The sequence below is a fragment of the Phocoena phocoena genome, chromosome 7 (genome assembly GCF_963924675.1).
Source record: "Phocoena phocoena chromosome 7, mPhoPho1.1, whole genome shotgun sequence".
NCBI classification, from domain to species: Eukaryota; Metazoa; Chordata; class Mammalia; order Artiodactyla; family Phocoenidae; genus Phocoena; species Phocoena phocoena.
Window position 1 is genome coordinate 47,194,842 of NC_089225.1, and position 21,943 is coordinate 47,216,784.

General features: G+C 35.6%; 1 pseudogene; it reads right to left on the minus strand.

The window, feature by feature from the left end:
* Positions 1-14,117: 14,117 nt before the first annotated feature.
* On the minus strand, positions 14,118-14,539 carry LOC136125803 (large ribosomal subunit protein uL14-like; annotated as a pseudogene).
* Positions 14,540-21,943: the final 7,404 nt, after the last annotated feature.

The window sequence follows — 21,943 nt, forward strand, 5'->3', positions numbered from 1 at the left end:
TTTTGAGTGGGTGGCCTGTAGTAGAGGTTATTGGTACCCAGCCCATGTCTAATTGTATTTTACCATCTCAGTGCAGAATGGTCCAACTTCTAAGTGCCAACATCTATTAATACATCTCTGCCTGAGGGACTTCCTCTGGTTTCCAGAGTTTCTTCTCTCTTTGTGACTGTCAGGACAGGGTGCTAGGGAATTAACTCCTTCAGGAATGTGTCTCAGTCAGTGGCTGATGAGAGTTGGGGTGTAAATTTCCCATCTCTTTCAGATGGGGGTAATTGCAGTTTCCCAGTAAGATTCTGCTTCAGCTACCAATAGTGGCAACTTGCTCAGTGAATTACCACTTACTGGCTACCTTCCCTTCCTGTCTAACTTCATCACTTCCCCATCAGTGTTTCTTGAGATTGCCTTCCAGATAAACTGTTTGCAGGTGAATCTTTGTCCCAAGATTGGCTTCTAGAGGAAAACCAAACAGGATACGAACTTCTCCCTGCTCCCAGTGGATGTGCTTTGGTTGAAGATGACTGATCTTATTACTTCCAAGGATGGAGCATGTGATGCATCCCTAAACCTGAGTGCATCCAATCCTCTCTCTACCTAGCCCCTGCCCATAACTAGTTTAGAGATAAGAACATGACACCATCAGAACCAGTGACTATAGATATTATTAATTGGTAATCCAGTGAATAAATATTTTCATCACATACTATACTATGTTCCAGGTATAGTCCAGGTACTACTGGAATAAAAAACAAACAAACAAACAAACAAACAAACAAAAAACACCTGAATTTATGTGCTGCACCCCTTCTGTAATCTTACTATCTAGGAGAGAGATAATTATTAAACAAATACTTATTCAAATATAATACGTAATTACAATTGTGAAAAGTATTGTTTCAGAAAAATAGAGTGTATTATAATTTTTAAATGAAAATGCCTTTCAACTTTTAGCAGTCTATTAAGGTTTAAAAAATTCAGAAGTTTTAGATATGGTAACCTGATTAATATACTATTCCTAAAATAATAAAAGTAGCATCTTAGTACCAACACAACTTTTCACCATAGTTCTTCATTTCTGACTGCTCAGACTAAGAAGTACAGATCATAAAATGAAATGACTATTTCAATATAGTACTAAAGATTACTTTCAGTTATATGAATATCTATCTGCCTTGGATATTCATTATTTATAAGCATTGGTTATATCTGTCAGGAAACATAGGAAGTGATTATTGAATGTACTTATCTTAGTCTGTTTGGGCTACTGTAACAAAATACTCTAGGCTGAGTGTCTTATAAACAACAGAAATTTATCTCCTACAGTTTTGGAGGCTGGAAGTCTGATATCAGGTTGGTAGATGGTTGGGTAAGGGCCCTCTTCCAGATTATAGATTTCTTGCTGTGTCCTCACATGGTGGAAGGGGCTAGGGAACACTGTGGGGTCTCTTTTTTAAGCGCACTAATCCTATTCATGAGCACTCCACTGTCATGCTCTAATCACCTCTCAAAGGCCCCACCTCTTAACATCATCACATCAGGCATTAGGATTTCAACACGTGAATTTTGAGGGGACACAAGCATTCAGACCATAGCAGTACTTTTGACCAGCAATAAATAATTAATTAGATAAGTGAAATTCATGAAAACTGAAGGGAAAAAGTGACCATGTCATGTGGAAGTCCCTGATTCTTGAAAAAGAAAAAGAAAGAAAGAAAGGAAGGAAGGAAGAAAGAAAGAAAGAAAGGAAGGAAGGAAGGAAGAAAGAAAGAAAGAAAGGAAGAAAGAAAAAGAAAGAAAGAAAGAAAGAAAAGGAAATGAAAGGAAAGAAAAAAGAAAAAAGGAAAAGAACAGAACAGAAAAGAAAAAATGTGTACATTGTCAGGTCAGTTTAGCTCTGATAATACCCCGAGCAGGTTAGGCTCTAATTAACTGGTTCTCCTAAGGGTAGGCCCAGTTAAGAAGAGAGTGCTGTGTCATATTTCAAAATGATTCCCTTTCGTCTCCTGCTTAAAGCATGAGGCACTTTTTTGTCCTCTATGTACTGTGAGCACTTGGTTGAGATAAAACTCACAGAAGTGTGGGACCCACCTATGACTGGGTTGCCCTGGAGTTTTTCACTCTCAGGCTTATCCACACTGAATTTCCAGGAGTTTGTTAATTCCAGGTAAGCTTTTCCTATCCAGGCCTTGGTTCCCATGGTAATTTCCACTGTGTGTCTCCGCTCAGGTAAACCCTGACTCCCTGTACTCGCCTGTCTCTCCAGTCTTGGAGGAAGTAGTTTTCCCTGGGTCTTTCCCCTCTCTTTTGGATCCAAGAATAGTTGTTAATTTTTCAGTCTGCTGAGCTTTTTACTTATTAGGGCAGAGTGCTTCCAAACCCCTTAACATGTGGAACTGGAGACCAGAAATCGTTTTCTTAAACTTTGACATTAGTTCCTGAACTTTATTTTCCTTCTAACATATTTTTTTATCAGCTCAGAGTCCATCTATCATTTCATAGAGTTTATATATTATTTAATTTCTTTAGCATGAAAGTAGTTTCTGCCTATAAAAATTGTCAGTTTCACATGATAAATGATTAAAGATTACCTCAAATGTATACTTCTCTATATGAATATTGTTTCCATAAAAAATTTAAAAAAATCTCTATACTTGTCTTTAGCATATTATATTATTGTTTACTTGCACATTTTTATAAACCTCAAATTATGTTTTCTTTTTTGAAATTTTCTCTATTCCCCTCATTGAATAGACATATGTCCATGCAGAATAATTATTTACTAAACAAATTAGAGAGCAAATATTGTTTTCTCCTCTGTCTTTAACAACAGTTTAAACCTACTTCTTCTTTTCCATTCTTGTATTTTAACTTGAGGGTTTATTTCTTCATACAGTAACCTGAGGAAATATCAAGAATGCCAGAGTAACAAAGTCTGTGAACTTTGTTTAGTTTGATTATTCATTTAGGTAATATTCAATGCATAGTAGGATCTTGATTTTTTAAAAAACCCAATCTGACAATTTCTGCCTTTTAATTTTAGTGGTTAGACCATTTACAATTTATATAATTATTGGTATGATTTAAGTTTAAATTTATTGTCTAACCATTTGTTTTCCACTTTTCTCATCTGTTCTTTATTCCTTTGTTCCTCCTATCTTGACTTCTTTTGGATTTAGTACTTTATTTTTTTCACATTTTTATTGGAGTGTAATTGCTTTACAATGTTGTTTTAGTTTTTGCTGTACAACAAAGTGAATCAGCTATACGTATACATATATCTCTTCCCTATTGAGCCGCCCTCCCACCCTCCCTATCCCACCCCTCTAGGTCATCACAAACCATGGAATTGATCTCCCTGTGCTATGCAGCAGCTTCCCACTAGCTATCTATTTTACATTTGGTAGTGTATATATGTCAGTGCTACTCTCTCACTTCGTCCCAGCTTACCCTTCCTGCCCTGTGTCCTCAAGTCCCTACATCTGCATCTACCAAATGCCTCAAGTCCCTACATCTGCATACTACCAAATGCTTCATTTGCTACAGCAAGATCTTTTTTGACCCACCTCCTAGAGTAATGGAAATAAAAACAAAAATAAACAAATGGGACCTAATGAAACCGAAAAGCTTTTGCACAGCAAAGGAAACCATAAACAAGATGAAAAGACAACCTTCATAATGGGAGAAAATATTTGCAAACAAAGCAACTGACAAAGGATTCATCTCCAAAATATACAAGCAGCTCAATATGAAAAAAACAAACAACCCAATCCAAAAATGGGCAGAAGACCTAAATAGACATTTCTCCAAAGAAGATATACATATTGCCAACAAACACATGAAAGCATTCTCAACATCACTAATCATTAGAGAAATGCAAATCAAAACTACAGTGAGATATCACCTTACACCAGTCAGAATGGCCAATATAAAAAAATCTACAAACAATAAATGCTGGAGAGGGTGTGGAGAAAAGGGAATCCTCCTGCACTGTTGGTGGGAATGTAAATTGATACAGCCACTATGGAGAACAGTATGGAGATTCCTTAAAAAACTAAAAACAGAACTACCATATGACCCAGCAATCCCACTACTGGCCATATACCCTGAGAAAACCATAATTCAAAAAGAGTCATGTACCACAATGTTCATTGCAGCTCTCTTTACAATAGCCAGGACATGGAAGCAACCTAAGTGTCCATCAACAGATGAATGGATAAAGAAGATGTGGCACATATATACAACGGAATATTACTCAGCCATAAAAAGAAACAAAATTGAGTTATTTGTAGTGAGGTGGATGGACCTAGAGTCTGTCATACAGAGTGAAGTAAGTCAGAGAGAGAAAAACAAATACCTTATGCTAACGCATATATATGGAATCTAAAATTTAAAAAAAAATGGTTCTGATGAACCTAGGGGCAGGACAGGAATAAAGATGCAGACATAGAGAATGGACTTGAGGACACGGGGAGGGGGAAGGGTAAGCTGTGACGAAGTGAGAGAGTAACATTGACATATATACACTACCAAATGTAAAACCGATAGCTAGTGGGAAGCAGCCGCATAGCACAGGGAGATCAGCTCCGTGCTTTGTGATGACCTAGAGGGGTGGGATAGGGAGGGTGTGAGGGAGATGCAAGAGGGAGGAGATATGGGGATATATGAATGTGTATAGCTGATTCACTGTTATAAAGCAGAAACTAACGCACCATTGTAAAGCAATTATACTCCAATAAAGATGTTAACAAAAAAAAAAGATCTTGCTGTGATTTATGTCATAGTGTTCTGCCTGTGTTTTCCTCTAAGAGTTTTATAGTGTCTGGCCTTACATTTAGGTGTTTAATCCATTTTGAGTTTATTTTTGTGTATGGTGTTAGGGAGTGTTCTAATTTCATTCTTTTACATGTAGCTGTCCAGTTTTCCCAGCACCACTTATTGAAGAGGCTCTCTTTTTCTCCATTGTGTATTCTTGCCTCCTTTCTCAAAGATAAGGTGACCATATGTGCGTGGGTTTATCTCTGGGCTTTCTATCCTGCAGAAATCTGGGCTTTCTATGAAGCAGAAATATTGATTTATATTTCTGCTTTTGTGCCAGTACCATACTGTCTTGATTACTGCTTTGTAGTATAGTCTGATATCAGGGAGCCTGATACCTCCAGCTCTGTTTTTCTTTCTCAAGATTGCTTTGGCTATTCGGGATATTTTGTGTTTCCATACAAATTGTAAAATTTCTTGTTCTAGTTCTGTGAAAAATGCCATTGGTAATTTGATAGGGATTGCATTGAATCTGAGTACTTTTTTTATTATTCCTTTTTTTAATCTCTAGTATTGGCTTGTTAGTTATTCTACTTGGATTTTTTTAGTTTCTCTGGAGTTTAACTTATCACAATCTACATTTAAATAATATTATACTACTTTACATATAGTGGATGAAGCTCATTATACTATTGTTCAGTTTCTGCATCCCCTCTTTTGTGCTATTGTCCTTCATTTTATTTCCTCAAACATTATAAACTCCAAGATACATTGTTATTATCACTGCTTTAGGCATCAGATATCTTTGGAAGAAATTAAAACTTGAGAAAAATTCTTCTATGTGTACCCATATATTTGTCACTTCCAAATTTTTGCCTAGTATCATTTATTATATTTCTGCCTGAAGTATTCTTTTTTTTTTTTTTTATCATTTTTGGTAAGGCAGTTCTGCTGGCAGTGAATCTCTCAGCTTCTGTTTGCCTAGAAAAAAATCATAATTTTTCCTTCATTTTTGAGAGTTGTTTTCATTGGGCATAGAACTCTAAGTTGGCAGTTTTTCTCCTTCCAAAACTTTAACATCATTCTATCATTCTAGTGTATCTAGAATTTTATATCATTCTGTTATCTTCTTGCCTGTATATTTCCCATTAAGAAATATGCTGTCATTCTTATTTTTATTTTTTATGTAACATGCATTTTCCTCTGGCTGCTTTCAAGATTTTCTCTTTAATGACCAGTTTTCATAAATTTGATTCTAATGTGCATTGGTGTGTGTGTGTGTGTGTGTGTGTGTGTGTGTGTGTGTGTCTACCTACCTATTATCTATCTAATCTATCGATAATCTGTAATCTGCTTACTTATTTTGCTTGGGGTTGATTGAGAAAATTAGATCTGTAAGCTTTTAGTAGTCAACAAATTTGAAAAAACTTTTACCTGTTATATCTTCAGTGGTTTTTGAGCTCCATCCCTGTCCCCCCACTTTTTTTTGTACTCCAGTTACACATATCACACAGCTTACTTATGCTCTATTTAGTTTTTTATAAGGCTTCCTCTTTGTCCTTCTCTTTGGATAGTTCTGTTTCTGTGTCTTCAAGTTCACCCACCTCTTCTTCTGCAGCGTGAAATGTACTCTTAATCCCATCCATTGTATTTTTTGATTCAGATATTGAGTTTTTACATTTAGAGGTTCCATATATCTTTCATTCCTCTTCTCAGTGTTTTTTTACGTTGTTCTTCACATCCTTGAAAATATTTACAAGGTTTATAGGAGCTTTTTGTAGGATGTGGTCTGGTAATTCTATCATTTTGGTTATTTGGGGTCTGTTTATTGATTTTTTTCTCCTTGTCATATTTTATGAACTATAAAATTTTATAAAACCATACATATATGGCTTTCTAGTCATTTATAATGGGATGGAGAAAGTGGAAATGTATGCCTATTATCTGTGTTTATTACAACTTCTGTTGTAGTAGCCACTACTTGTGACACTCTTGCTGTGTGTTCTAATCATATTCCTGATGTGTTATGTGGTTCTACCAAGTTGCTTTGTTTATTTATTTTTTCTTAGTTCCCCAACCAGGGGTCAAACCCACGCCCCCTGCAGTGGAAGCACGGAATCCTAACCACTGGACTGCCAGGGAATTCCCTACCCAATCTCTTTCATAAAATGTTTGCCCTTTGTTTTTTCATGGCATGCTCTGACCACTACAAGTAATTCCCTTCATTCCAAGATGGCATCTTTACTTTGGAGCAAACTGGTAAGAGGTGCAATTAAAGTGGAAAACAAACAAAATTGAAGTCCGTGGACTTCTGTTCAATGAGACATAATGATGAGACATATGTATATTGTCCCACCCTACTTCCTGCAAGACACATATACACAGGCTCCTCACACACACACACTTGTACATACACATGCCACATAGCTGTAGGTCCACAGCTGCAAATGCAGCTTTCAGAAAATTTGTCTCCTTCTTTCCCACATGGGCCCTTTCCTCTAAAATTTATCCCCTTGAACTCTCATCTGGTCAGAGGAAAATATCTCTTTCAGCCTAGTATAAAACCTTTAAAATGTTATATCTTTACAAGTATCACAGTCCTTGTTTCTCCCAGCAGTAGCCTGAACCTCTACCCTTCCTCCTGACAGCAAAGCACATTTGAAGTAATATGCAGAATTTGCCGGAATCTCCTTTAGTAACTTGCATTTTAAAATATTTATTTATTTATGGCTGCATCGGGTCTTTGTAGCTGCACAATGGGCTTTCTCTAGTTGAGGCGAGCGGGGCCTATGGTTTGTTGTGGTGCGCGGGCTTTTCATTGCAGCGGCTTCTCTTGTTGCGGAGCACAGGCTCTAGGTGCACAGGCTTCAGTAGTTGTGGTACGCAGGCTCAGTAGTTGTGGCACACGGGCTTAGTTGCTCTGCAGCACGTGGGATCTTCCCAGATCAGGGCTAAAACCTGTGTCCCCTGCATTGGCAGGCAGATTTTTAACCACTGTGCCACCAGGGAAGTCCTGTAACTTGCAGTTAAAGTGCATAATTCTCTTGTGGAACTGATTTTGTTTCTTCTTGTAGTATATCCCTGCAGTTTGGTACAACAGTATTTTTTCTGCCAAAATTTTATGTATTCTTTCAGATGGGTTGCCCCTCTTTACTTATTTCAGAGTAAAAATTAACTAAAATTTTTGTTTTTATAGATAACAAACTTTTTCACTTTCTAGAATACATGTTATAGAGTTATATTCCAAGGTATTGAAATGACTTGCAGATAAGCTTGTTAAATACATACTGCTTAATGTTGGTGCAAATTAAAACATGCCAGAAAACTACATAAGAGAAAATACTATTTAGAAAAATCTTGACAAAATGTTAGGTAAAGAAAAAAAGCACACTGACATTCCTGAGAAAACTCCTACTTCAGTTGATCAAATATATGTTTTGTAAATTTTTAGACAGAAGTACTTATCTGTAAGAAGTAGTAATCATTAGAAGACAGACAGAGTGGTTTTAAGAATGAAATTCAAGCTATGTCAAATCAGTTTTCTTTCAAAAAGTTTATTAAACCTGTAAGTCAAAGAAGTATTATAAATGTCATATACCTAGATTTAAATTAGCAGGTGACAAAGTCCTATGATATTCCTGTGGAAAATAGGATTTTAAAATAACATATGAAGACTTACAATGGTTTAAATGACTGCACTCAAAATTTAATGATTAATGAGGGAGTGTCAACATAGAGTAAGGTTGAAAATGGTATTCTATAACTTCCTGTACTGGGCTTTGATTTACCAGTGAATGAGATATGAACATAATTTGCATACTTGCTAAATTTCTAGGCAAAAACTTTGAAGATGACGGTAAGTATTTTTTCATATCAAAATTATGGTCTGTGAAGATCTTGGAAAGCTAGAACAACTGACTGCAAACTATAACACTTAGCACTGGAAGTGGAAGATATGGCCACATAACAACGTATCTAGTCAAAAATCTTTTGACTTTGGGGTTTTAGGTGACTCTTAGTTCAAGATTAGACAATAGTATATTGAGGGTCCAAAAAAACCCCCACTGTATTCATAGTCTGCTTTGATAGATTTATTGCACTAACAATGTGCAGTCTCTAAGAGTGCCTGAGATGATTTTCCTGCTGTTTTATTAAGGCATTCCTTGGTTTGGGGCTTCATGACTCCAGTCTTTGCCTTTGTCTTCACATGGCCTTCTTCTATCTGTATCTTCTCCTTTTCTGTCTTATAAAATTATTGGATTTAGAACTCATCCTAATCTCACCTTGAGATCCTTACCTTAATTACGTCTTCAAAGACCCTTATGCCAAATAAGTTTACCTTCTGAGGTTCAGAATGAACTTATCTTTTGGAGGCCACAGTTCAACTCACTATAGCAGGTATAATTTTCCTGTTGTGTTCACTGCTGTATTCCCAGCACTTGGACCAGAGCCTAGAGTATAATAAGTGCTCAGTAAAATTCATGTTGTTAAATGAATGCATTGAGGACCTACAACATGCCAGACACTGGATTGTAAAGAAAATGCTGTGTATGTAGCTGGTGATGCACAACTAATAGATACATGAATGGTAAGAGAGTGAACTGGGATCACTGTTCATTTGTTTTATCTTGCCACATAAGTATCCTGTGTCTCCTTCCCTGCTTGGTAATATATCCTTTTAGAAGGAGCATTGTTGCCAAGAAAAAAAAAGATGGCCTCTTTATGCCCAAGACAGCTATTCTTTGCTCAAGAGTATATGAATGTATGAGAGAAATATGTAAACTCTGATATCAAGGTTTAGTGACAAAATTTGTCATTAAGATAACCATAAGGTATTATACTTACTCAAACAGCATATTATATTTATGTTTCTTACTATGTATGCTAAAACATAAAGATTTGAATTTAGAAAATAAAAAATAAGAAAAAAGAGCATTTAAAGCTCATTACCAGGAATTCCCTGGTGGTCCAGTGGTTAGGACTCCATGCTTTCATGGCCAGGGCTCAGGTTCAATCTCTGGTTGGGGAACTAAGATCCCGCAAGCCACACAGCGTAGCCCAAAAAAGCTTATTACCAATAACTTATCCTTTTTCCATGTTGGATAACAATGCCAGAGATCCTAGTTTGTCTATTTTAAGTTCACCTGAAAAAAGCCAGTCCCCAAATTGCTTATTTCCTCTGTAATCTTTAAAATCAGGAAAACTATCCCGGCCTTCCACAACTTCTTTTTTCTTATGTTGTATTCATTTACCATTTATTTATTTAATTGGACAACAAATTTAGAGTTTGAATATATGGCTAGGACAAAAATTCACTAATGAAGTTTCAGAACAAAATTTCACTAGAAAACAAAGAGGTAGGAAATACTTAGCATTTGAAGCCTGCTGCCTGATGTTCTTTATCTACTTTTTAATTTATTTTGTGCCTTAAATATGCAATTAAATACTACTTTACTTAACCTGTATACATTATAAGTACTATAAAATTGACGTGTGAAAAATACACACCTTATATTCCTTTTCCCTACACCACCGGCAACCACTCCCACTCACATACTCACACTAGAAGAGGAGAACCTTGAAATCATACAGAATATTTTTAGATGAGAAACTTAGGTCCAGAAAAGTTAACTCTTTTGCCAATGACAACACATATTCACACACATACTCTGACACATACACCTCAAGTTACTCATTTAACAGCAGGAAAAAAATGCATCTTTATATAGAAGTAAGATTATGTCATAAATGTCTATCCAGTTCTATAATGTAGAACATCACATATGAAAGAGCTTCTTCATATACCAACACTCAGTGTTCAAAAAGAAGACTATGACTAAGAAAAGTCATAAAATGTGAAGAAAAAGAGAAACTTATTATGGATTGACTGATTGGTTACTAGGGTCACAGGCCTGATTTTTAGCAAAGTCTTATAGTTCCAAGAATGGCATCCAGATGCTTTCTTAGGTATGGGTGTCATTATTTTTAGCAAAAGAAACCTTTCACCCTTAGTCACGTCAAAGCACAAAGAATTCCATAAATCAGTGCCAGGCTTGTTTTTATTCCTAAATACCTGACCACATATATGTTTATGTCATGTAAATCTTATTGCCTTGTTTTCAATAAGATTTAGAAGATGAAAATGTACTTTTAAAATGCAAGTGTATTTTTTTAACACTCTTTTCTTCTTTTCTGTACATCTTCAAATTTCTTTTAGTTTGGTCAGTGGAATTGGAATGGTCAGTTTAATTTTTATTGCTAGTCAGTTTCATCTCTTAGATTTCAAGGAACAAAACTAAGCTACAACATTTCTACTGAAAACATTGTAAGAAATTCTTAAAACCAGAGTCTGAGCAAGCACATACAAAGAAACATTTTTTTATTACACGCTTTATAAATTGAAAAAAGACTGCTTTTGCCTTAATGCTGAAAGCATGCCCTTTTTGTCATTGAGAAATACAGAAATATTTGAAATTCCCCAGTAATCTTGGGCTCACAAATGGAAACATTTGGCTGTATTTGGTTCACAAGTGCACAGGGGCCTGTCTGCTTTTGGTTCTGTGTAATTAGAATGTACAGATTTGACCTCAAATGTGCTGTATTGTAGTTACAATGTAAAGAAGTCAGAACAAATGTGCAAAAGGTTGGATGCAATTTAAACCGTAATGTTCTAGAAGTGAAGAGAGGAAGAATGAATAAGCTAAGTGAAATCCCTTGTGTCTATATAACAGATCAACACAGCAGAAAACACAGGACTTGGCAATTATTTTACCCTGACCAATATAGAAAGTCTGGCTACGGAAATCAGATCCCAAACTTCACACTAATGGTAATTGTTTACTCTGTTCCCAGATCAAATTAGCTGGATGACATCCAAATTTACATTTGACTATGTCCTGTCTATTCACACAAATGCACTATTCAGATTAAATTGACTGGCAATGACTAAATTGGTCAATAGAACTGACTGAACTGACCAGACCATTGAGATACATATTAGGAGAATTTAAAGAACAAACATACAAGCATATTAGGAAAACTTTCTAAATAAACAAGCATATTAGGAAAACTTTCTAAATAACTAGATCATGTTCCAATTTATCAATAACCTCAAAGTTCTTTGTTACATATACAAATTATAGCTTTTTGTATAAGGCTCTGAGGTTACAGGACCCAGCCTAAAATTCTATTTAGAAACAGATGAGGTAATGATAAAGAAAGGAAAGGTAGAAAGGAATATTTTTAGTTTAAAAATATTTCTGACCTATTAAATAGTTTAATATCTCATATTGCAGTAAATGCCACCAATGGCTGAGACTGTTCTCCAAGTCAAGTTTCTTAAAGGCCTCTTTTACTAAAGGTTTGAGAGTTTAGCTCTGGAATTGGGAGGACAATGAAGTAAAAATGTTTTCTGGTGATATTTCAGAAGATGATACGAGAAAAATATGGGAACTGATATTAAGACTGAGAATTATGACTTCAACTAAGTACCACATGATAGAATATTTATTTTCCTAGGATAACCACATTTGTTCCTTAGAAAACTCTCATTTCATAATCCAAAGTAAGAGTCTTGTTTATATATCAATGTTTTATTCCTGCCCTTATATATCACATGTTTATGGCATCTATTGTTGGGTGTGCTACAGTACTTTCTGACTGCCTGTCATAATTGTGAGAATGTCATTCTTACGGAAGCCACATCGAGGTTGTTGATCCCTTGCTTAATGCATATGAGCTATACACTGACTGGAAGGCATCTTAAAATCTTCAATATTAGGTGTTTGTAGGCTGAGCAATATAAAGAAAAAGCAAACAAAGTGGATTTTTAATTTTAACTTTAAAACTTAAATACACTAGGCCAGTCATCTTTAGATAACTGTGTAAGTGGGCATAGAAAAGATTTCAAAAGGGAAAATAGTTGAAAAGTAAATCAATGTGAAATTGCAAACATAAGGGAAGAAATTATTATGGAAAATCAGGGCAATCATGGGAAGCCATGTAGGCACAACACAAGGAGGAATTATGTCTGATATAGTATCAGAAGCCAGACTAAGGCTTAAGTACAAGTTTAGACACTATTAACTCAACTGGTACCCTATCCTCTTTCTGACTTTTCCTTCTCATTTATTGTCTATTTTAAAGAATTTCTTCTTGGAGCTGAGCTGAGCTGAGCCTATATTATCATCCACAACAATTATGGTCATGGCACTGTTCCAGGGTCCAGTGATAATATCTAAGGGTTATGAAATAGGAAAATGTCTCAAATTCTTGAATCTATCATTCTTGCTGGCGACATTTACCTCAAATCCTGCCTAAGATATATCAAAAAATAATTTCATTGATAGGAAGCATGAAATTGCATCTGTGTTGGTTACACCAGGTGGATCTTCTCAAGATATTATGGGTCCAGAGGCATCTAAACAATTTAAACGTTAAGGTAGAATCACTTCAGATAGAGGGGAAAAAGCCAGAAAAATTAGTTTAAAAAATTTAACACTTGATTGGGGGTAATCTAATTTTTCTATATTCTTTTTGCTCTATTATTAAGATGGTTTTGAAAACAAAGTCTACTGGTTTTGATGTGATTACAAAAACAATTAACACTCATTGTATAACCTAACAATGAAAATAGGGAAAGTCACAAAGAAAAAAACTAAAAATATTAAAATCTAAAACTTTAATATCTAGAGAAAAACACTCTTAATATTTTCTTGTTTAGCCTTATCTTAAATATAATGTATTTATATACTTTAAAAAATTATTTGGGAAGTTATATACATACTTTTTCACCTAATATTCAATGAACAGTTTTCCATGTCTTTAAATATATACTTGTAAAATGTGATTTTTAATTACCACATATATTTACACCTGTGAACATAACATTATTTAGCCAATCCATTATTGATGGAAGTTTTGGTTGTTCCATTATTTCGTTTTTGCAGTTATAAATAACACTCTTCTTTTTTTTTTTTTTTTTTTTTTTTTTTTGCGGTACGCGGGCCTCTCATTGTTGCGGCCTCTCCCATTGCGGAGCACAGGCTCCGGACGCGCAGGCTCAGCGGCCATGGCTCACGGACCCAGCCGCTCCGCGGCATGTGGGATCTTCCTGGACCGGGGCACGAACCCGTGTCCCCTGAATTGGCAGGCGGACTCTCAACCACTGCGCCACCAGGGAAGACCCAACACTCTTCTTTAAAAGTATTTCTGTTCACGTTAGAGAGTTAAAAATGTATTTTTTTTTTTCTGCACTGGGTAGTTTTATTTTACAGAGCGGGTAAGGGTTAGGTGGTGTCAAGAAGAGTGACATGGAGCAAATACTTTTTATTAGCATTTTTTTCTTTTACAAATACACCAAAGAATCATGCAACGCTGCCAGCATTGGATGCAATCCTGGGCCACAAGTCTGCACATTCCTTTGCAACTGGCCTGTGATGGCAGAACCTTTCATCTCACCTTCATTGTTTACTATGACCCCTGCGTTATCTTCAAAATAAGGAAACACACCATCTTTTCTCCAGTATGACTTTCGTTGTTGAATTACCACTGCTGGATGTACCTTCTTTCTGAGCTCTGGTTTGCCGTTCTTGACTGTGGCCATCACCGTGTCACCCACACCAGCAACAGGAAGTCTATTCAGTCGTCCCTTGATCTCCTTCACAGAGATGATATACAGATTTTTGGCTCCTGTGTTGTCAGCACAGTTGATCATGGCTCCAACTGGAAGACCCAAGGAAATCTGGAATTTGGCACCAGAGGACCCACCACATCCTCGGTTTGACATCTTGAACGCCGGAAAGGGACAAAAAGCTGTAATTTTTAATACCTTTAAATATCTTCCAGAAACCTTGTACCAGTTTATATCTATACTAGATTGGCATATGAGTGTTTATTTCTTCCTCCTCATTGGAAACAATGAATAATACCATAAGAAAAAAAAAAACAACCTTTGTTTATTTGGTAGGGGAATATGGCACTGTATAGGTATTTTTAATATGCATTTCTTTAATTAGCAGAATAGTTTATTTTCAAAATGCATTTGTTGATCATTTGCACCTTCATTTTGCCAGTTAATATTTCTGCTGAGAATTTAGCTAAGCTACTCCTTGGTGTTGCTGCCTTGCCATCCATTTTGTTTGGCCAAGCAGCCTGCAGGGACCTGAAATTGACACTAGTCCCTCATGCAAGCATGTGCCCTAGATAGCTGACTGCAGAGTCACAAGCAAATGTAAGTCACTGATATGACTTTCCCAACAGCCCTTGTGATCAACAGTCTCCCCTTCCTCCCAGGGCCTTCCCTTTGTGTGCCCTTTAGATAAGACCACCATGGGGCTTATCAAAACTCACTCTTTTTGTTTGAATTGACCAATCTGGTCTTAGCCCAGGAACCACAAAGCACTCCACCCATGGACCCTAATAAAAGTATGTACCCCAAATTGTGTGTGTCTCTCTCTCTGGCTACATCCTACCTTCACTTCCCCATGTGGCCCCTCAAGGTGGTTCCTCCAAGAACCGGGAGTAATAAACTTTTGTAACTCAGTTTCTCTCCTGGTCTCTTGTTAAATTGTGACTCACCAGATGGCACCCTGTGCTCCACTTAACAAGTGTTAACAAAGTAATAACAATTTCTTTGCCTATTTTTCTGATGGGATTTTTGTTTTTTCTTTCTTTATCTGTCTGAAATGTTTGTCTTATGATTGAAAAAAAATATTTTCCCATTATTTTTATATTGCTTTTACTTCTGTTTATGCCATTTTTTGATGTTTGCAAGTTTGTGTGTCTATGTGTTTATGTAGTCAAAACTATTGATTTTTTCCTTTATTTCTTCCCCATTTAAAAAGGGGAAGAAATAAAGGAAAAAGATAACTATTCATTTATATTTTACTTTCAAACCTAATGGTTTAACTTTTTTGTTGTTGTTTAAGGCTATTATCCATCCTGAATTTATTTTGATGTGTGGTGGGAAGTACAGATCTAACTTTAGTCCCAACATTTTTTTCCAAATAATTAACCTGTTCTCCCAGTGTAATCTGCTGAATAATCAGCTCTTTCCCTTCAGATCTTCAATGTCACTTCTTATTATATATTATAGTACTAGTTACATATATATATATTTTAAAAAATTATCTTCCAAGATACATCTATTCTTCTTCTACTACTACATTGCCTTAATTATTATGGTGCCGTATGGGCACCATATCTGGGAATGAAAGTCCTCTCCTTTTATTATTCTTATAAAATTTCAAAGTTAGTTTTATCTGAATTTTCAGTTATACTTTAGAATCACTCTGTCAAGTTAAAAGAGTGTTGAGTTGTATAGAATAGCTAAATCAGTATATCCAAATTGGGCCCAATATAATAACAAGGTCCTTTTAAGGGAAAGAGGAAGCAGGAGAGTTAGAGGCAGAGAAAGAGATGATGGAAGCAGAAGACAGAGAGAAGAAAGATTTTTTTTTCTTTTTTCGGTACTTGGGCCTCTCACTGTTGTGGCCTCTCCCGTTGCGGAGCAGAGGCTCCGGACACGCAGGCTCAGCGGCCGTGGCTCACGGGCCTAGCCGCTCCGCGGCATGTGGGATCTTCCCGGACCGGGGCACGAACCCGTGTCTCCTGCATCGGCAGGTGGACTCTCATCCACTGTGCCACCAGGGAAGCCCGAAAAGAAAGATTTGATGATGTCACAAGTCAAGGCAAGCAGGTGGTCTCTAGAAGATGAATAAAGCAAGGAAACGGATTCTCCTCTAGAGCCTTCAGAAGGAAAGCAGCCCTTGATTTTAACCTAATAAGACCCATTTTTTACTTCTGATATTCAGAACTATGAGAGAATCTGCTTATGTTTCTTTTAGCCACAAACTTTGTGGTAATCTATTACAGCAGCAATAGAAAACTAATACAGAGATAACTGACATCATTATAATACTAAACTTTTCTTTCAAGAACATAATATACCACAACTTTGATTCATATCTCCTTCCATGTCCCTCAAGTGTTTGTTTTTAACATGAATATTCTGTATTTGTGTGAGGTTTATCCTAATAATTTAGAGTCTATGGATGCTATTATTAATGGGATGTCTTCTCATCATTATATTTTACATAGTTATTTATGTTAAACAGGAAAGCTATTGCTACTTTTGTTAGTTTATTTCTTTTCCCCAATTGTTCTGATTTTCTGCCTTTAAAAAAATTCTGCTTTTATTTGTGTTAATTATTGCTTTATTTAGGTTTGTTTCAGGTTTATGTTTTGTTTATTATTTAGTTGAATGCCCCATTCATTAATTTTCTTTTTTCTTCCTCATTTAACACTGAAAATAGTTGATGTTAAGATTTGCTTCTAACTGCTTTTACATTGTCTTGTGTTTTGATTTGTAGTGTTCTTCTTTTAATTATTTTAAAGTATTCTCTAGTAAAGAGTTTTAATTGACACTGACTGAAGATTTATATAATGAGACATTTTTTGTTAATGTTACTTAAAATTTATTTTGCCTTATTTTGTTTTTTATTGTATGTGTGCAAAGGGACATATGTAATTTTATATTTTTGAAAATGATAGAGGATTTTTCTTTTAACCTGTGAACTAACATTTCATCCATTTTTATAAGCATTCTATGAGCCCTTGGATAGAAGGTAATAGTTTTCAGTTGATCAATGTCAATTAAATATACCATATTAAAAGTATAGTACAGGGCTTCCCTGGTGGCGCAGTGACTGAGAGTCCACCTGCCGATGCAGGGGACACGGGTTCGTGCCCTGGTCCGGGAAGATCCCACATGCCGCGGAGCGGCTAGGCCCGTAAGCCATGGCTGCTGAGCCTGCGCGTCCGGAGCCAGTGCTCCGCAACGGGAGAGGCCACAGCAGTGGGAGTCCTGCGTACCACAAAAAAAAAAAAAAAAAAGTATAGTACAGTACAGACTGTTACATATTTGTGCTCTTTTTTTACTTTCAAACTTTGTGAGTCATTTTGCATATTATAAACAGAGTATAGCTAGATTTGTTTTAAACCCAATTGAATTGTTTCTAAAGGTAACAAGACCCAAATTAAATCACTAGCAGATGAACTTTACCAGGTGTATTTGAAAGAGATTTTAGGAGGTAGAATTGACATGACCTGATGACTTTGGTTGCATAGGGCAGAGAGTCACAGATGACTTCCAATCTTCCAGCTTGCACAGAAGAATGGGAATATTGTTATATGGAGCAGGTAAACATAGATGTTGTAGGGATTCTTAATGGATCTGTTTGAGGTGGCTGTATAACATGCAAGTTGAGCATATCTGGTAGGTATTGGATGAAAAGATTTGGAGCTCAGGCATGTGATAAAAGCTAGGGTTTTATTGAGAGAAAGGCAGAGTTTTTCCTTTTGAGAGTGGAATAAACGTGCTTGCTGTTTATATTGTACAAGAGATAGATTGAAGATAAAAGGCAAAGAGGGAATCATTAGCAGAGGATAATCCTGGATCCTGAGAGGAATCTTGAGTCTAAAGCAGAGGTAGAGCATTTGTCTTACAAAGGAGAAAAGATTTTAGGGGGGGGAAGAAGAAGATTAGCAGGAAAGTAAATAAGTTTTTTGACTGGGAGAGCAGAAGAGGAAAGGGAGAGGTTGTTTATTTCTGACTGTTTGTCCAAGTCCTTTAAATTATCGTGGGATCCCCGCTGAATCTTGCTGCTCACATACAGTCAAAGAAAGACTCATACACTACCTGATAAGTGAGGAATTTGAGTTATGCACTGGTTGTTTGCTCTCCTCAGCCTGGTATCTCCTGCTATCAGAGGTGCAATTTCTGTGCTTAATTTCCTGGTTTTGAGTGTTGTGCAGAGGTCTCTATGGTGCTTCTGTTTTATGAAAGCAGAGGAAGCAATGTCAGCTGATGAGCAAAGAAGACAGAGGTAGAGTGGTGAATTCGTTAAGGTAGTGATAATTTGAAATTAAAAAAAAAAGAGAGAGAGAGCCAGTTTGGAGAGAGGACAGGATTTTGTGAGCATTCTTGAGAATCCAGCTGAGGCCAAGATGACTTGGAGAGCAAGGATTGTAATATTATCTCCAGAAGTACTCAGAGACCTGGAACAAGCACACACATTGGACCAGTGACTTACTTTATTGATGGCCATCTGCACAGAAGGTATGGCAGTAGATCAAAGGACAGAGGGTCAGGGACCTAAGGGTGCTGGGAGAGTTCTGTACTTTATGGATCAACTTTGTAAAGGAATAGACTTACAGAAATGTACACAGATACTAATGGTATGGCTTAATGAATTCTCATAAGGTGAACATGACTGTGTATCCATCACCCAGATCATGAAATAGAAAATCACCCGCATAACAGAAGCACCCCCCCTCACATACTCCCAGAGTACTATCCTCTCCAAATTCAGTCACTATTCTGATATGTGAATAGACACACACCATAAAAGATTAGTGTGTGTCTGACATTATTTTTATATTAGGTTGTGGAATTCAGTTTTTTTGTTGTATGTAGCAATAGTCCAAACTTGCTTATTGCTATAGGTTGTGTCAATATACCCAATGCCTAGCCTATACTTTTTTGGAATTTACAAATAGTGCCCCTATGAACATCATCGGGTTGCATATGCATATATTTGGGAGGTTATATATATCTAGGACTGGAATTGTTGAGTCATAGGATATACATATGTTCAGTGTTAATGGGTTCTGTCACTTTTCCAAAGACCATGAGAATAGCAGTGTATGAGAGTTCCTAGTGCTTTACATCCCCAGCAACAAGAATTTTAGATACTCTGGTACGTAAGTAGTGGTATCTCATTGTGATTGCATTTCTCATATTGACCATATTGTTCTATTGTGTTGTACCTATTCACTTTTTGCTGATTTTTCCATGGCTTTTTCCATCTTTTCACTGATTTTTAGGTGTTTTTTGTATATTTTGGACATGAGTCTTTTGTAAGGTATGTTTTTCTATTGATATCTTTTCTCAATCCATGGCTTATATTTTCCATCCTTTTAACAGTCTCTTAATGAACACAAATTCTTAATGTGGCCCAATTTATAACATTTTCCTTTATCGTTAGGGCTTTTGGGTCTTGTTAAGAAATTCTTGCTTATTCCAAGAATATGAAGATACTTCCCTCTGATTGTTCTAGAAGTTTCATTGCTTTATCTTCCACATTTAGATTTATGGTTTATCTTGAATCAGTTTTGAATTATAGTGTGAGGTGGGGATTAATATACATATTTTTCCTTTGACTCAACACAATTTATTGAAAAGACTAATCTTTCCCTATTGTACTGCAGTGTAATCTTTATTATGATTGAAGTGACTATATAAGTGTGCGTCTGTTTCTAATTCTGTATTATGTTTCTCTGGTATATTACCTAGCTGAACATCACTGATTATTGTAACTTTAATAAGTCTTGAAAGTCCTCCAGCTTTGCTTTTCTTCCTCAAAATTATCTTGTCTTTTCTTGGCCCTTTGCATTTCTGTATACAGTCAGGAACAGCTTGTCAAATGCCAACCCAAGAAAAAAAACGGCTAGCATTTTTACTGGGCTTTTGTTGAATATATGAATCAATCTGAGGAGAGATTTATGGTACAAAGTTAACATATTTTATTTATTTGTAATTCTTAATTTTAATGGTTAGCACCACCAAAAGAATGTTATATAGAAGGGATAATAGTGGTATTCTTGTCTTAATTTGAATCTCAGGATGAGAAGCTTTCTATATTTCATCTTTGAATGTAAGTTTGTTGAAACTATCAGAATAAGGAGGTTCCCTTTTTTGATTAGTTTGCTAAGGGTTAAAATGGTGTTGACTTTTATGAAAGGTATATTCTACTTCTCTTGAGAATATTATATGATTTTTTCATCTTTATTCTGCTATTGTAGTAAATTACAGATTGAATTTCAATATTAGACCAACCTTACATTCCTAGAATCATCACACTTCATTGTGTTGTCTTATCCACTCAATATAATGCAGCATTAAGTTGCTACTATTTTAAGATTTTTCATCTATGTTTACTAGAGACATTTTCCTATAGTTTTCTTTCCTTGAATGTCTTTGTCAATTATTTTTATAAAGATTTTATTCAACTCATAAAACGTTGGAAAGTTTATTCTGGAAGAGTTTGTGTGAGACAGGTATTTTAAGATTTTGGTCCTAGAGATAGATTTCTTTTTTAGGAAGATTTAAAATTATAGATTCTGTTTCTTACTGTGTTGGTTATATTAGCTTGTTTTTTTCCTAGGATTTAATCCTTTTTATTAGTGGTATAAAGTTGTTCATAAAACCTAATTTTTATCTTTTTAGTACTTGTGGGATCTACAGTGGTATGTTTTAATTTCTACTATTAACAATAATTGTTGAACAGTCCTGTTAGAGAGTGCCTACTTTTTATTAGTTTTTTGAAAGTAGAGAACATGCTTTTAATTTTGTATTTTGAATGCTTATTTTTTTAATTTCATTAGTCTCTGCCCTCATCTTAATTATTTCCTTCATTTAACTTGTTTTGGGTTTAATTTGCTGTTTTTTAAAAAATTCTAAACTTCCAAAGATGGATATTTTGATTGTAGAGTTTCAATCTTTGGTTTTATGTGCGTTTAAGACTGTAAAATTTTTCTCTAAGCACTGTTTTAGTTACAGTCCACAAATTTTGATAGATACTATCTTCATTATCATTCAGGTCTAAATATTTTCCAATTCCTCTTGTGTCTTTAATTGTTTTTTTGGCCTGTGGTTTATTTCCAAATGATGCGTATGTGTGTTTCTTGTTGTATTTCTTCTTCGTTTTGATAATTTCACTGACTTAATTTCACTGTTGTCAGAAACATCCCATGAATGCATTCAGTTTTTAAAAATAGTTGAGACTTGCTTTATGAGCTAATATCTCAGCAAATATGGCCATTTGCTAAGAATGTGTGTTCTTTATTATTGTCTGCAGTGTTTTATATATGAAAATAAGGGCAACTTTTTATACTGTTTTGTTTAGATCATTTATATCTTTTCTGATTTTTCTTCTGCTTCATCTAGTTATTAAAAACAAAGAGTTAAAGCCCCCACTGTAATTATGGATTTGTCTCTTTTTCTTTTTAGTTACGTATTTTGAACCCATAACACTGGTGCAGTAAAATTTAGAATTTTTATATCTTCTGGTGGATTGACCTTTTTATTATGTGATTTTGCTCTTGTTTTATGGTAATACATGTTGCCTAA